The sequence below is a fragment of the Bufo bufo genome, chromosome 5, assembly GCF_905171765.1.
Source record: "Bufo bufo chromosome 5, aBufBuf1.1, whole genome shotgun sequence".
NCBI lineage: Eukaryota > Metazoa > Chordata > Amphibia > Anura > Bufonidae > Bufo > Bufo bufo.
This window is the reverse complement of record NC_053393.1, coordinates 358,902,656-358,918,769: the sequence shown is the minus strand read 5'-3', so window position 1 is coordinate 358,918,769 and position 16,114 is coordinate 358,902,656. Positions and strand designations below refer to the sequence as shown.

Genomic DNA, 16,114 nt, shown 5'->3' with positions numbered 1-16,114 from the left:
GCTGTCCCCCACCCCCAGTGCCTTCAGCTGTTCCCCACCCCCAGTGCCTTCAGCTGTCCCCCACCCCCAGTGCCTTCAGCTGTCCCCCACCCCCAGTGCCACCAGCCCCTCCATGCCATCCATTGCCATGTCCCCCACTGCCATCAGATCAGCCCCCCTTGTCCCCTAGTGCCATCAGATCAGCCCCTTCATGTCATCCATTGCCGGCTGTCCCCCTTCAGTGCCATGTCCCCCGTGCCAGTGAAATAAAATACTTACCTTTCCTGTAGGGGCGCCACTCCACAGCTCCTTCCTTCCTCTTCTCTGCGCGCTGTACTGGATCCTGACGTCACACAGCATCGGGTCATAGTGCGCGCTTACATGGACTATGACCTGACGATGTGTCAGGATCCAGTGCAGCGCAGTACGGGTGGGAGGGTGACCACGGAGCAGTAAGTAAGATCAAGCGCTTCACTCCTGCTCCGTGGTCACATGACACAAACGATTCCTCGATGCAAAAAATTTGCATTGATGATTTTTTTTGTGTCAAATTAATTACTCGATTCAATCAATTAATCGTTTCAGCCCTAACACAGCAGGAGATAAATGATAAAATGACTGCAGAAGGTGCAAAATAAATAATTATCTTCATTAATGCAGATGTGAACCACTCATTTAACCCTTTCAGGACCCTGCCCATATTTCACCTTGAAGGGGTTGTTTCATCATAGACAATGGGGGCATATCGCTAGGATATGACCCAATTGTCTTATAGGTGTGGGTCCCACCGCTGGGACCCACACCGATATCAAGAACAGAGCCCCACAAGTTGGTGGCTGGAGGACTCCGGTCCCGCCACCACCAAGCCGGCTCCCCATAGAAGTGAATTGGAGCGTACCGCGCATGCGTGGCCCCCGCTCCCATTCATTTTTATGGGGCCGACGGAAATAGCTGCGCCAGCGCTCGGCTATTTTCACCAGCCCCATAGAAAATGAATGGATGGCGGCTGCGCATGCGCCCTCCTTCACTTGCGGGGCTCCGTTCTCAATATAAGTGCGGGTCCCAGCGGTGGGACCCGCACCTATAAGACAATGAGGGCATATCCTAACAATATGCCCCCATTGTCCATGATGAGACCGTCCCTTTAAAGCCTATGGACACCTTTGTGCACTAAAAATCAATAACCCCATATCTTACTGTAATGCAGCACATAATACAATTGCACAATTGTTTGTTTACTGGTATCAGCTTTGCTTCACATGCTCTCAGAAATGCTCTGATATGAGTTTTGCTCAGCCTATCCTCTCCTGTGAGGCTCTGTGGATTTCACATGCACCAGCACAAGTTCTTCTGCCCCGCCCCCACATCCAGTTACATGGCACAGCCCCGCCCCCACATCCAGTTACATAGCACAGTTAGCAGCCACTTACATATAGGCTGCTGGAACTTGCAAGTAACTTGGTAGTAAGATTTCATTCCAAGCCACAACATGGTGAGTCTTACATTATGCTACAACCTGTAAATCAGCAGATCTATTTCTCACTTTCCATTCTGTAGAAAGTCCATTATTTGTAGACACAATAGATATTTCTGCTGATAACGCTAGTGCAGCGATCTACAGTCAGAAACATGGTGTTATAAGCAGGATATAGATCTCATTACTGACGCTCTCACTACATACGCTCTTCTGAATACAGTATTGTATGCAGTCCGCACAGTGAGCGGTCACTTTTACCACACAGATTAGTACAGTGTGACGACATACAATGCTATGTACACATAGAAGTACACAGTGGGGGAGATTTATCAAAACTGGTTTAAAGTAGAACTGGCGTTGGCTACTTTACTCTCACGTGGACTCTCGTCATGGATGGATCCGTTCATATAATACAACCGTTTTGGTGTCAGTCTCCAAAGCGGAATGGAGACTGAACTGATGCATTCTGAGCGGATCCTTTTCCATTCAAAATGCATTAGAATGCAAACTGATCCGTTTTGGACCGCTTGTGAGGGCCCTGAATGGATCTCACAAATGGAAAGCCAGAACACAAGTGTGAAAGTAGACTTAGTTGCACATAGCAACTAATCAGATTCCTCCTTTCATTTTCCAATGAAGCTGTTTAAAATGAAAGGTGGAATCTGATTGGTTGCTATCTGGGTGCCAACGTTCAACCCTTGATCCTGGGTACGTATATATGCAAAAAAGTCCACGGCACTCCTCTGTAGATGGTGAAAAAAGTGTATTTATTCACACATCTCACAGCAACATTTCAGTCCCCTCACGGAACCTTTCTCAAGTGTTTTTTGCATATATATATATATATATATATATATATATATATCTCTGTATATATAAAAATGTCCACACGCAAACACTTTATTCACTCCTGTGGTCGCACTGTATTCAGCTAATTCAGAGTCTCTTTTCAAGTTATGAGCTAAAACGTTGCGACTAGTGTTGAGTGAACTTGTGTTTTCAAGTTCGGCGTACAAGGTTCAGGTTATCTAAGAATTCCGTTATGGATTCCGCTACCATGGATCATAAGGGTCCATTCACACGTCTGCAACCATTTTACGGTCCACAAATTGCGTATCTGCAAAACGGACACTAGCTATGTGTTCCGCATTTTGTGGACCGCACTTAGCCGATACTATGATAGAAATGCCTATTCTGGTCCGTGGCTGCGGACAGTACATGGTGATGCTGTCCGCATCTTTTGCAGCCCCATTGAAAATGAATGGGTCTGCACCCCTTCCGGAAAATTGCAGAACGGATGTGGACCCATTATGCGGACGTGTGAATGGACCCTTATTTATGGTCCGTGGTAGGAGAATCCATAACTGAATTCTTACATAACCTGAACCTTGTATGCCAAACTTGAAACACAAGTTCGCTCATCCCTAGTTGCAACCACAATAATAAAGTGTTTTTCTTTGAACTCTTTTTTTGGGAGTGTGCTGCCATTTTTTTAAATTCTTATATTGTGCTGGATTTGTTGCCGGATCCATTAGCCTGCACCTCCATATTTATATTTGGCCTGATGTGCTATATATATACATATATATATATATATATATATACACATATATACATACATACACACACATACATATACACACACACACATATACATACATATATACATACACACACACACACACACACTGACCAAAAATAAAAACACAACACTTTCGGTTTTGCTCCCATTTTGCATGAGCTGAACTCAAAGATCTGAAAAATTTTCTACATACACAACAGACCTATTACGCTCAAGTATTGTTCACAAATCTGTCTAAATCTGTGTTAGTGAGCACTTCTCCTTTGCCGAGATAATCCATCCCACTTGTGACTTCTCAGCCCCGTGTCCCCTGACGATTCTTGGGGCTATATGAGTAATTGATGAAACGCGTTGGAACACAGCTTCTTTACCTGGTGATCCCCCGCGAGACAGGACAACACTTGCCACAGGAACACACAGTATTTTTCAGTTTCTACTCCTATTCCACGTAAGTAGAGATAGGGTGATCTAGGGCCTTGATAATAGGGCAAGGTTCTGTAACAGGCCGCTCTTTTCAGGGTGATGACTCTGTATTAGGTGGTCATTAGGGTGTAGTAGCCAATATCAGGGCATACTAGAGACAGTTTAGTACCTCTAGCCCGCCTCTGCATTGGCAACGTATTAGCACGACTGTGGACGCGACAGCAAGTACCTTCAAGTGTATAACTATCTAAGGCCTCATTGAGTGGAAATATGCCTGGGCTACATCCGCATGACGCAATTCAACTGGACTGGTAAGATCCAACCATTTTTTTACCAGACTTTCTTCTTACACACAGCCTCTAGGGTTGATGTAAGTACACATACGTGTTGCTAGCAGAATCACTGTAGCGACCTTGTTTGGTTTGCCTTTCTTGGTTGAGGTTTGTTTTTTGTTTGTTTTTGTAGAGGCATTTATTCTTATTCGTAATTCATTAAAAGTTAATTTTTACATGCCATACTGCCCCCCCCTTAAATACAGTTTTCCAATTCCACAGTATACTTGGGAAGGTCTTCACTTGTCTCTCTCTCAGACAGGCGACCTTCTGATTTTTGTTGTACAATTATCAACCATCCTCCTCCATGCACCCTCCCCGACTGATCATGTCTGTAAGATCCTCTGCATCCTCCTCCATTATTCCTATTCACGCTGAACAGAAATGATGGCTGTCAACTGTTTTGGAGAGCGCTATGCATCAGCCACTGTTGTCACCAGAAGAACCTTTGGTAGTGGAGGTGTTACAGTGTGGACAGGTGTGTCTAGTGCAGGCATCCTCAAACTGCGGCCCTCCAGCTGTTGCAAAACTACAGCTCCCTGCATGCCCAAACAGCCTACAGGTATCAGCCTACAGCAGGGCATTGTGGGAGTTGTAGTTTTACAACAGCTGGAGGGCCGCAGTTTGAGGATGCCTGGTCTAGTCAATACAGCACTGACCTACAGTGGTACAGTGACAAGCCCATACTGCTTGAATAACATCATAAATCCAGTCATTGTGCCTCTGCATGAATGACTAATTTCATAGTCATCGAGGTCACATCATTAGAGAACGGCTGCTGGAGACTAGGGTGCCTCAAATGAAGTGGCCTGCACTTTGTCCAGACCTAAATCCCTTTGAAAACCTATGGGATCAGGTGAGTCGCTGTGTAGAGGCTCGTAACTCTGTACCCCAGAACCTCAAAGACCTGAGGGCTGCCCTTCAAGAAGAGTGGGATGCCATGCCTCAGCAGACAATAAGTTGACTTATGAACAGCATGAGACTTCGTTGTCCTGCTGTAATTGATGCTCAAGGCCACATGACAATTTATTGCCGCCTGGTGGATGGGCCTGACACATGTTTAATCAAAAATGTGCACAAAGAGGTATTTTTTTTTTCATGTATAGTAGGTATAATACCACTTTAATTCAGTATAATCTCTATCCCCCAGTTTTATTGTTTATATGAGTAATGTTGTGCTGCCACACCTTTTTTGCTTGCTTTCTGCATGCTAGCTTTATGGATGTGCACCTGCGACTATGAATGTGCTTGTCTAAATTTTCTTGTAATTTATTGACATTTTTGTGGGTGTATACCCACCACTGTTGGCTTTTATTTCAATAATTTGTTCGAGATGAGGAAATAACCATTGCATGCTTCTATTTAAATGGCGTACTTTCATCACTGTAGCGTGAACTTTTTACAATTTCCCTAAATTTCAACTGAAAGCCAAATGTTGCTAACTTTTTGTGACTAGTGTATGTGTGTGTGTGTACAACCCCTTTAACAATCGTACTGCCAAAGACACACGTGGTAGAGACCCTGTTGCTAAAGGGTTCATTATGATATACAGTACATTTCAGGCTACTTTCACACTCGCGTTTGATGCAGATCCGTCATGGATCTGCACAGACGGATCCGTTCAGATAATACAGCCGTCTGCGTCCGATCAGAACGGATCCGTTTGTATTATCTATAACATAGCCAAGACTGCAAGCAGCGTTTTGGTGTCCTCCTCCAAAGCGGAATGGAGACGGAACGTAGGCAAACTGATGCATTCTGAATGGATAAGGATCCGCTCAGAATGCATTAGGCCAAAACTGATCAGTTTTGGACCGCTTCTGAGAGCCCTGAACGGATCTCACAAACGGAAAGCCAAAACGCTAGTGTGAAAGTAGCCTTACCCATACAGGTTACTCCATAGACAGGACCTTACAGCATTATGTTTTTACGGTGCCATTACATCTCGTCAGCAGTGTACAATCAGTGCTCATGATTCCCTGAATCTACAGCTAATGGGCCACATTAGGAAAGCCCTGGGGGGAGAGTCCCCTCATCTTCATTCTAATACGCTGTAAAAATGGGCTGTGGTCATAATCACTTTTACTAATCAGCCTTTCTGTGGTTCATGTCAGTTATAAATTTCATGACCTCAGCATCTTCCTGTGTAGTCAACAAATGTTACATTAGGTGCCTTTAGTTCGGCTCTGGCTGCATACTACTGAAAGAATTATTGCACGCAGTATAAATGCTGCCACAAACAGGCAGCTTCCACAATCCATGTTATTAATACATACCTGTATGTACAAAGGTTCTGTGTATCAAACAGTATTCGTGTCAGGACCGCTGACCTTTCTGAACTGCACATACTACTCATAAACCATAAAGTGTGCCTCCAGCCAAAACGGAGAACAGAGCTCCTCAAACTTTTTGGGGCAGATTTACTAATCATGTCTAATTTTTAGGCACTGTAAACTGAGACTAGATAGTCCTAAACTGTGCCAGATTACACTGCCCGATTCTGGATGACTTAAAGGGGTTGTCTCACTTCAGTAAGTGGGATTGATCATGTAGAGCACGGGTGTCAAACACAAGGCCCGCGGGCCGAATCCGGCCCGCCACACCTCGTCATGTGGCCCGCGCAGCCGCCGGCGATATGCGGCAGGCGAGCGAGCTGGCGGCAGCGGCTGGGCACAGGGAGATGAGCGCTTCCATTGTGGAAGCGCTCATCTCCAGTCATCTGTATCGCCGTCCTCAGGACAGCGATACAGATGCCTGCCTGTGCTGCGGTAGGGAGAGGAGTGTCCCTTTCCCTTCCTCTGATAGGCTGCCGGCCTAGTGCCTGCAGCCTATCAGAGGCCGGCGCAGGCGGTGCGATGACGTCATCGCGCTGCCTGAGCCATACAGCGTGGGACACAGGCCAGAAGAGGCCTGCATCGCATCACTGACATGGAGGTAAGTATGTGTTTTTTTTTATTTTTTTATTATGTACAATACTTTTACTGGCGGGGGCTGTTATTACTGGCAAAGGGGGGGCTGTTATTACTGGCAGGGGCTATTACTGGCAAAGGGGGGGGGGCTGTTTGTTATTACTGGCAAAGGGGGGGGGCTGTTTGTTATTACTGGCAAAGGGGGGGGCTGTTTGTTATTACTGGCAAAGGGGGGGGCTGTTTGTTATTACTGGCAAAGGGGGGGGGCTGTTTGTTATTACTGGCAAAGGGGGGGGCTGTTTGTTATTACTGGCAAAGGGGGGGGGGCTGTTTGTTATTACTGGCAAAGGGGGGGGCTGTTTGTTATTACTGGCAAAGGGGGGGGCGGCTGTTTGTTATTACTGGCAAAGGGGGGGGCTGTTTGTTATTACTGGCAAAGGGGGGGGCTGTTATTACTGGCAAAGGGGGAGGCTGTTATTACTGGCACAGAGGGGCTGTTATTACTGACACAGAGGGGCTCTTATTACTGGGGGCTGTTATTACTGGCACAGAGGGGCTCTTATTACTGGGGGCTGTTATTACTGGCACAGAGGGGCTGTTATTACTGGGGGCTGTTATTACTGACACAGAGGGGCTGTTATTACTGGGGGCTGTTATTACTGACACAGAGGGGCTCTTATTACTGGGGGCTGTTATTACTGGCACAGAGGGGCTGTTATTACTGGGGGCTGCTATTACTGGCAAAGGGGGGGGCTGTTATTACTGGCAAAGGGGGGGGCTGTTATTACTGGCAAAGGGGGGGGCTGTTATTACTGGCAAAGGGGGGGGGGGCTGTTATTACTGGCAAAGGGGGGGGGGCTGTTATTACTGGCAAAGGGGGGGGGGCTGTTATTACTGGCAAAGGGGGGGGGCTGTTATTACTGGCAAAGGGGGGGCTGTTATTACTGGGGGCTGTTATTATCTCCAAATACTTATTATGAAATCTTTCTCATTAGGATAAAACACCTCATCAGCTCCACCAAGCCCCCGGCCAAAGTGTGGAAGTGGCGTCCGAGATCCCCAAGGGCCAAGCCAAGTAACTAAGTTTTCCAGCCCTTTGAGGGTGACCAAACTGCTGATGCGGCCCCAGATGAATTTGAGTTTGACACCACTGATGTAGAGGAAGTTAATACAAGGCCCTTACTAATGTATTGTTATTATCCATATTGCTTCCTTTGCTGGCTGGATTCATTTTTCTATCACATTATACACTGCTCGTTTCCATGGTTACAGACCACCCTGCAATCCATCAGTGGTGGTCGTGCTTGCACACTATAGGAAAAAGCATCAGTCTCTCTGGTGGCCGGGACAGTGGGAGCGCACATAGGCTGGGGTTTTTACCCATATTGTGCAAGCACGACCACCACTGATGGATTGCAGGGTGGTCTGTAACCATGGAAACAAGCAGTGTATAATGTGATGGATAAATGAATCCAGCCAGCAAAGGAAGTAAAATGGATAATAACAATACATTAGTAAGCGGCTTGTATTAACTTCCTCTACATGATAAATGCAACTTGCTGAAGTGAGACAACCCCTTTAAGAACTGTCACAGGCCGGTGTAAACCTAATGGTCCCTTCAGTTCTATTGCTTACACAGGGAGATGTGCTGCAGATTATCTTGCATCTTTCATCCTGATCAAAGATGCAAAATTGGCCTACAAACGAGCATTTGCTCATTTATTGGGAACACCATTATATAGGCAAATTATTGGAAACACTTGTTCCTGATTGGCCCGAAAATTGCCCAGCTATTGGCCCGAAAATTACCACCTATTTGTTAGATCTGCCCCCCACGTGTTATACGGTAAGCAGGGGCTCATGGGCCTTGGTTCAAAAGATCTGCTTGGCTCTTTGATCCCCACTGGTCCCTCCACAACACTGGGCTCCTCCTTCTGTCCATATAACAGATTAGGTGAATGGCGACTGTATAGTATAACAAAATTATTCCCAAAACTGCACCCTGCTGGGGACCTGCTGTCATTGCTGTGCCAATTCTGTCCATGGCCAATACCCCAGTCTTATCTCCTGCCAATTTTATAACAGGTTCTCAGAATATCCACTGATACCTGCAAATTATGCATATATTAGAGATGGGTGAATTTCTTGAATTTCATTTTGGGTCTGATTCTAAGGAATCGGTTGGCAGATTCAATTCGGGCACAAATAAATTCCACCCATTGATGGCAGATTCAGATTTTTTCTGGTTTGGACGAATCCAAATCTTTATTCTGTTTACAGTAAATATTATGTCATATATAAGTTATGTGGTATTGGCCCTGGTGCGGCCCAATGAACAGGACCACTGGTAATGTGAGACTATGGGAATCAACAAATCTAGGTTCGGATTTGTTCTGTAATACAGTTCATTTATCCACAGCAGGGCCAATAATGTATAGCTTACATATGGCAATCTGGAACTCATCATATTCACTGTAAACGGGAAAAAAAAATTCAGATGAGTCAAAAGCAGGACAAATCCAAAATAACTAATTCAACCCAAGTCAAAAGTGCTCAGACTGCCCTGAAAATCTGGGCGCCCATAGGAAAGTATCCAACCCTTTTAAAGCCATTTAAAGCCAAGACAGCATTAGCAATGTCAAAGTGACAGTGACATCTATGGATAGGAGTGAAAGTATGGAAGTGGGTGGATTTTAAGTTGGACTTAAAACATGGTCCGGAAATGACCCCTTTTTGATGGCAGGTGCCTTCTTCTGTCTTCTGACCAGTAAAATAGCTGCTGCCATTTTGAGAGATTAATTCAAATCAAATTGCAAAATATCTTGCTCAAATCCAAATTTGGGGGAAATTAGAGATAAATTGGATTTGTTTAGAATGTGCTCAGCTGTATCATTAGGCTGTACATATCCACCCATAGAGCTTTTTGGGGGTGCTTGCCTCACCAGTATAGTGCAGAATTCTGGCTGTGTGATGCCTTAGATGCAGCTTAGGAATTGTGCTAGGTTTCCTAACCTTACTGGAAGTACTCCATGGGAAAAGATCTCCAAAGAAAGAGAACCATTTCTGTAGCGCCACCTTGTGGAAGTGTAACCACAAGAGAAATAACCCCACTGTCATTCAATGGGGTTACCATGTGGCTTTTTGTCAGCAATACGGTGCATTCTGCATATCCTGCATAATATTTTTAGTTGCACGTACGAAATACTCCATTCACTTCCACTAGAAATGTTAGGTTTGGAACCTGCCTTAAAAGGTTGTTCGGCCTTGGAGCAAACAACTCCCATCGTCCAGACTCCCCTCCCTGCAGCCCCACCACTGCTCTGTTCCCAGCCACTCCCAGACCCCGCAGAACCAGGAAGCAGCTGGGTCATGTGACTGCTGCGGCCAATCAAAGGCCACAGCAGTCACATCAGCTTGAAAGGTACCTCACAGTTGTGAGGTAACATTCAAGCCGATGTGACGGTAGCAGTCACGGGAAGCAGCTTCAGCAGAACTGTGGGCAGGTTGTCTGCTTTTTATATGTTCAGGGACAAAGGCCAAGACGACAGGGGGTTATCGGCTCTAAGGCTGGACAACCCCTTTAAATCCTCAATTCAATTCCTAAATAGGCTATGTTTGCACAAGGGTAAGTTTTTCTGTTGGAATAAATACACTGCGGAATGCATGGCAGAAATGACTTGATGAGTCTTATCTGTGTCTGGCTACCAGCCATGGTTTCTGAGGCAAGAATTGACACGTTATTTTTTTAATTATTTTTTATTTTGTTTATTTTTGTACACGAAAGGGGGATTTCAACAATAGGTTTGCCTATGGATTTTGGTCACATTTGGCTAAGGCTGGTTTCACACTTGCGTTGTCCGGATCCGGTGTGTACTCCATTTGCCGGAATTACACGCCGGATCCGGAAAAACGCAAGTGAACTGAAAGCATTTGAAGACGGATCCGTCTTCAAAATGCGTTCAGTGTTACTATGGCACCCAGGACGCTATTAAAGTCCTGGTTGCCATAGTAGTAGTGGGGAGCGGGGGAGCAGTATACTTACCATCCGTGCGGCTCCCGGGGCGCTCCAGAATGACGTCAGAGCGCCCCGTGCGCATGGATGACGTGATCCATGCGACACGTCATCCATGAGCGTGGGGCGCCCTGACGTCACTCTGGAGCGCCCGGGGAGCCGCACGGACGGTAAGTATACTGCTCCCCCGCTCCCCACTACACTTTACCATGGCTGCCAGGACTTTAGCGTCTTGGCAGCCATGGTAACCATTCAGAAAAAGCTAAACGTCGGATCCGGCAATGCGCCGAAACGACGTTTAGCTTAAGGCCGGATCCGGATTAATGCCTTTCAATGGGCATTAATTCCGGATCCGGCCTTCCGGCAAGTGTTCAGGATTTTTGGCCGGAGCAAAAAGCGCAGCATGCTGCGGTATTTTCTCCGGCCAAAAAACGTTCCGGTCTGGAACTGAAGACATCCTGATGCATCCTAAACGGATTTCTCTCCATTCAGAATGCATTAGGATAAAACTGATCAGGATTCTTCCGGCATAGAGCCCCGACGACGGAACTCTATGCCGGAAGAAAAGAACGCAAGTGTGAAAGAGCCCTAATTTACAGAAGAATATTCTGCTTATAATTAGTTCCATACAGGCATATGGGGTTATTTCTGCAGAAAGTGCATGCATTTCTATTTCACATTCCGATGAATAGGCTAGTCAAACTTTCTACAATAAAAGCAGCTCTCCCAGCCATTTTCTGCCATGTCGCGACAGGAGCAGGGATTGCAGCACAGCAGGCAACCGGGCAATAGTAAAATGACAGTGCCAGGGATCAGTAAATTATTTTTTTTAAAACCTAGAAATCCAACATATTTCTTTCCTATTACAATAGATTTTATCACTAACAAAAACAGCTAAATGGATTAAAAAATAAATAAATACTTAAAAGCGAAATACTGGTGAAACATTGTCGCCATCTATGCAGCTGCGAAGCAGTTAAAGTTTTCCCGTTCCGACAAGGTGACGTACATAAAGAGAACCAGTGAGGCAGGAACATGAAATATACATACATTCCAGGCACCTGAGCTGGTTAACATTACAGGGCCAGAGATGCAGAAAATAATGTGATACTCCGTAATGATTAAACTGATAGATGAGCAGACGCCACAGTGAACTAAGGGGGACATAAAAAATAAGAGTCTTTTAACGGTAGGATTTCCCATTCTTTCTGAGTTTGATGGCTGATGCAAGGAACGCACAGCACCACATTCAAGATCTGAACCCAATGTAATCACAATCACTATTCTGCCATTAAAAGGCGATAGTGAAAGGTAAAAGGTGGAGAAGACATTACTGATCCATGGCTACACACTGGGTGTACTATGTTTCTTAAAGGAGTTTTCATGAATATCAGATTGGTAGGGGTCCAACCCCCATGAACAGCTGTATAAAGAGGTTGTGGTGCACTGTGAGCGCGGAGTCTTCTTCCTAGGCCATGTGACGTCACGTTTGTTGGTCACATGGTCATTAACATTCAAGGGAATGGGGCTAAGCGGCAATAACAAGCACAGCCACTATCCAATGGTCAGCGCTGTGCTTGGTAAGCTGTGAGGGGACCGTGGCGCTCACTGGAGAATACCCGGTTATGAATAGGCCATTTAAGTACTCTTGAAGCGAGACAAAACTCTGGTAACAATGGCCAACATTTACTAATGTGATTGTGCCGACAACTTGTAAAACTGTGCCAAAATTTGCCACATTTTGGCATATCTATTTATAGAAAAACACACTGCACCTAGCTCACCAAGGGGTGTGACTTTGTGGGATAGGGGCATAGTTTAAAATGCATTATCTTGCAACAGAATTTTAGCTCATTAATCTGTTGCAAAGTAAGCCAAGGGCTCTTTCACACTTGCGTTGTTCTGTTCCGGCAGAGAGTTCCGTCGTCGGGGCTCTATGCCGAAAGAATCCTGATCAGAACTATCCCAATGCATTCTGAATGGAGAGAAACCCGTTCAGGATGCATCAGGATGTCTTCAGTTCAGGACCGGAACGTTTTTTGGCCGGAGAAAATACCGCAGCATGCTGCGCTTTTTGCTCAGGTCAAAAATCCTGAACACTTGCCGCAAGGCCGGATCCGGAATTAATGCCCATTGAAAGGCATTAATCCGGATCCGGCCTTAAGCTAAACGTTGTTTCGGCGCATTACCGGATCCGACGTTTAGCTTTTTCTGAATGGTTACCATGGCTGAGCAGTATACTTACCGTCCGTGCGGCTCCCGGGGCGGGGTGGATCACGTCATCCATGCGCATGGGGCGCTCTGACGTCATTCTGGAGCGCCCCGGGAGCCGCACGGACGGTAAGTATACCGCTCCCCCCTACTACTATGGCAGCCAGGACTATAATAGCGTCCTGGGTGCCATAGTAACACTGAACGCATTTTGAAGACGGATCCGTCTTCAAATGCTTTCAGTTCACTTGCGGTCTTACGGATCCGGCGGGCACCTCCGGCAAATGGAGTGCACGACGGATCCGAACAACGCAGGTGTGAAAGAGGCCTAACAGATTAGAAAACCCGTCTAGCCCTGCACCAAATTGAGGCCTCATCCACATGAACGTTGCTTGGGTCCGCATCTGAGCTGCATTTTTTGTGGCTTGAATTCACACCCATTCACCTCAATGGGACCACAAAAGATGCGGGTAGTACATGAAGTGCTCCGTTCCGTTGCCCCACCAAACAATAGAACATGTCCTATTCTTGTCCATATCATGGACAAGAACAGGACTGGTATCTTGAGGGCGCGACTTTCCGTTCCACAAAATGGGCCACAGCGATAGATTTGGCACATCTTTATAAGACTGCATAAGTTTATGCCATCTACAGGATTAGTAAATTTGGCCCATGTTCCAAATGCCTTTTAGCTTTAGTGTATTTTTGACAGATTTAAAAAGCTTTGGTTGTAGAGCTTTCAGAACAAAAATAATTATTTTTTATTTTTTGCCATCACTTTTTATATACCATAATCATAAATGTATAGGTTGTACATCTTTATTGTACAGGTTGCTATGGCTGTAGTGATAAATATGGACCGGTATATATTTTGTTGTATCAAGATATTCAATCTGTATGTATTATTGACAAATAAGTGTTTGCAAGTTTTTTCCTACTGATTTTTACAATAGTTTTTTCTATATTTTACCTTCTTAAAGGGGTTGTCTAATGTCAGGATCAATCTAGACAGCCTGCGCCATCTTTAGGGTTAGTAAATCTTGGCTTATATACCTAGACAGATCTGTGAAGGAGTGTACAAGCTGTGAACTTTTGTATTATTTCTAGTGTGTCTCTGGGCATTGGGCCTCCTTTGCACTGCACTGACTTTATACAAATTATTAGACTGCAAGACGTGAATTAAATGAAAAATAAGCAATGACATATTCAGCAACACAGCGAGAACAATAGTACATTTACAAGAGTCACCAAGTCTGATTGAGCAGTTTTTTGGGCCCTGGTCCTGGGACAAACAAGCAAAGCTTGGAGAAATGCTGATTCTTACTTTTGCCAAGGTCTGCATTCCCACGACACATTTTTGAAATTACTTGTGTAGGTCACATCTTTGCCTTTCTTTGCTGTCACATGATGGATGACAAATTCTACCACAGACCTCGGCAGCCATGTCACCACGGGTCAGAGCTTCTCAATAACAGAGAGCCCAAATGTCATCATCTTATTAGTCAAAATGACAATGTAGCAAGTTGCACAACCACATCCCAGCACTGATGTACGGATCTAATTTTGCACACACACAACGGACACGTTCTATCAACGTCACAGCTGCTATTTCCATACAACACACAATGTTACCAAATATTAAAACTGGTCTAAGAAAAGAAATTGGAGAAAATCACCCATTTCTCCTAATGTCACACTTGACAACAAATAGCAGAAAAACAATACCATATAAAGGGCCCACGTGGAAGGACTAAACTACCAGATTCAATGGATTTAATAATTATGACGCATTTACTGTTTGGAGTATGGGAAAATGGCAGCCCTAGGCATGGAAGAAACAAACAATCAACATGCATGGGCTCTGTGTTCCCGACCTACATTTTAATTGAATGAGACGCACAAAATATTTATGCTATATTACACTAATATAACTTTCTGAATATATTTGTACAGGTTACATAACTGTGGCCCAATTTTAAGACCCTAGATATAAATAACTAAAATTAAAAGGGGTTGTCCAGCTGCTAAACAAATTCTTAGAAAAGCAGCAGACTAGGTAAAAAAAATAAAGCCAGCAATAATCACTTAAACAATCCCCTATGGCTGCTGTCCTGACACTTAACAGGTCTCCCGCTTCTCTATCCTTCCTGGTGTCACCTAACACATAGTAAATAACCCTGCAGCCATTCAAAGACTGCAGCAGTAACATATTTCCTCCATATCGATAGGGACCAGGAGGTAGAGAACAGTAGTGATCCAGTAAGCTTCAAAAGAACAGTAGCAAGGAATCAGTGAAAACTGCTGGTTTCATTTTCTTAAAGACATTTTGACCTCCCCTTTTCAAATTTCAAGCGTCACATCAAAAGTTTTGATTGGTGGGGAGTGCTGAGACCGATGCCAATCGCTAAAACAGGCGAAAGTAGTAATTACATTTCTCCTCAGTGCTTAAAGGGGTTGTCTCATCTCAGACAATGGGGGCATAGTGCTAGGATATGCCCCCATTGTCTCATAGGTGCCTGTCTCACCGTGGGACCCGTACCTATATCGGGAACGGAGCCCCGCAAGGTGGTGGCTGGAGAACTCCGGTCCGGCCACCACCAAGCGCTCTCCAGGTAGAAGTGAATGGGAGCGCACTGCGCATTACCAGCCACCGCTACCATTCACTTCTAAGGGCCCGACGGAAATAGCTGATGAATAAAATGAATAGAGGCCGGATGCGCATGCGCAGTGCATCCTTCACCACTTCCGGGGCTCCGTTCTCGATATACAGTACAGACCAAAAGTTTGGACACACCTTCTCATTCAAAGAGTTTTCTTTATTTTCATGATTATGAAGGCATCAAAACTATGAATTAACACATGTGGAATTATATACATAACAAACAAGTGTGAAACAACTGAAAATATGTCATATTCTAGGTTCTTCAAAGTAGCCACCTTTTGCTTTGATTACTGCTTTGCACACTCTTGGCATTCTCTTGATGAGCTTCAAGAGGTAGTCCCCTAAAATGGTCTTCATACAGTCTTGAAGGAATTCCCAGAGATGCTTAGCACTTGTTGGCCCTTTTGCCTTCACTCTGCGATCCAGCTCACCCTAAACCATCTCGATTGGGTTCAGGTCCAGTGACTGTGGAGGCCAGGTCATCTGGCGCAGCACCCCATCACTCTCCTTCATGGTCAAATAGCCCT

At 45.1% G+C, this 16,114-nt stretch overlaps 1 protein-coding gene and 1 long non-coding RNA gene across 2 annotated transcripts in view; one reads left to right on the top strand and one right to left on the bottom strand.

Moving 5' to 3' along the window:
* The window catches only part of CTNNAL1 (catenin alpha like 1), a 261,726-nt gene that overhangs the window by 192,186 nt on the left and 53,426 nt on the right, over positions 1–16,114 (bottom strand). The gene's annotated exons all lie outside the window — the stretch shown is intronic.
* On the top strand, positions 685–15,566 carry LOC121001425. Its single transcript, XR_005779058.1, has 3 exons — positions 685–807; positions 10,725–10,734; positions 15,555–15,566. It is a non-coding gene; the product is annotated as an uncharacterized LOC121001425 (long non-coding RNA).